Source organism: Myzus persicae, unplaced genomic scaffold, assembly GCF_001856785.1.
Source record: "Myzus persicae strain clone G006 unplaced genomic scaffold, MPER_G0061.0, whole genome shotgun sequence".
Classification (NCBI taxonomy): Eukaryota; Metazoa; Arthropoda; class Insecta; order Hemiptera; family Aphididae; genus Myzus; species Myzus persicae.
In genome coordinates this window covers 510,071-511,522 of record NW_019101069.1, presented here as the reverse complement: position 1 = coordinate 511,522, position 1,452 = coordinate 510,071, and the positions used below count along the sequence as shown (strand labels likewise).

The following is a 1,452-nucleotide window of genomic DNA, read 5'->3' as shown; positions in this document are numbered from 1 at the left end:
TTAAGTATAAATAATAAGCAAATATAGATGTAAATAATAATAAGGAAGAAGGCTTACACAGTATAGTCATCCGGGTACACATATATACACACATTGTAATATAATATAAAAGAGATACACAATTTTAAGTTGGTTAGTTCTGGGACCAGTACAGCTGCCCGCTAATCAATGAACTCCGGAGGACGATACTGTAAGTAGGTCTTTCGATATTTAAGTAGTTTATAACTTATAAGTATTCCGGTATTCGTATATAATAAGTGCTGTATACGTATTGAATGATTATTGTATGTGGGAGGATATTGTGTACGTAGTTTAAGAATATTGTGTACGTAATAATTGTTGTGAAATAATAAACATATTCACTTAAGCTTGATATTTGACTAATCTTTCCTGAAGCTCCCGAGTTACGGTTAAAATATAATTCATAGGGCTCTGAAAACCCTCACTGAATTATTTAAATATAACAAGTTCCCCAACCCCGTTACACTTTGATTTACCTATAAAATAAAAAATAAAAATAAATGTATTCTCTTTTTATGTAGGTATAGAATTGACTATTGGTATAAAAAACAAATTGTATTGAGGTCGTTAAAAGCTCTGCTTTTAGGGGGTGCTGCGATAAGTATTGTATTTAATTTTTAAAATGTATTCATATTTTTTATGTACCTATCTGTTGATTAAATTATTTGTACTATTGCAATGAACCGAATTAGGTGTATTATTTATTACCTATTATTACAATTTGAAATTTCAATATGTATAATGTAATATTAAATTGTGTAGAGTTTGTTTAGGATAAATGGCAAAACGTCGATTAGGTTCTCCAAGCCTCGGTGGCGCAGTAGGCAGCGCGTAAGTCTCATAATCTTAAGGTCGTGAGTTCGATCCTCACCTGGGGCAGTTACTTTTTTAGTTTTTTTTTCTACAATGATCGATAACAATTTTTTCACCAAGTCATAAAATATATTGTATTTCTTTTTATGTTTCTCATAAAGTCATTAGTATTTATTGTGGCTATGTAAATATTTATTAAAGTAAGGTACATTCTATAGTCACAATATTTTTCTATAAGCATTCAAACTTAGAATTTTTCCAACATTCGTCAAAATCACAATAAATGCAAAATATTCCATACTAAAAAAGCTTTTAAAATTCACATCTTATATTTGGAAAAGTATATTATTAAGTAATAATAATAAGTTTATTGTCAAAAATCTTCTCCCCTTTCAATAAGTGTAATCTGTTGTTTTTATTTGGATTGCCCATAGTCTCGATGAAATTGTACTTATTTTTCAAGAAGATGGGCCCAACTTTAACATGTCCATGTGTAGTCATTTTAAATATAAATTAATTGAATAGTAAATATTATAAATTAAACAATTTCAATTTTCAATAAGTACACATTTCTCACATAACTTAAATATCTGTATAATACATAAAAACAAATTTTTT

The 1,452-nt window shown here is 28.0% G+C and overlaps 1 non-coding gene across 1 annotated transcript; it reads left to right on the top strand.

Moving 5' to 3' along the window:
• Positions 1 to 827: 827 nt before the first annotated feature.
• On the top strand, positions 828 to 900 carry Trnam-cau. Its single transcript has one exon. It is a non-coding gene; the product is annotated as a tRNA-Met (tRNA).
• The last annotated feature ends 552 nt before the right edge of the window (positions 901 to 1,452 follow it).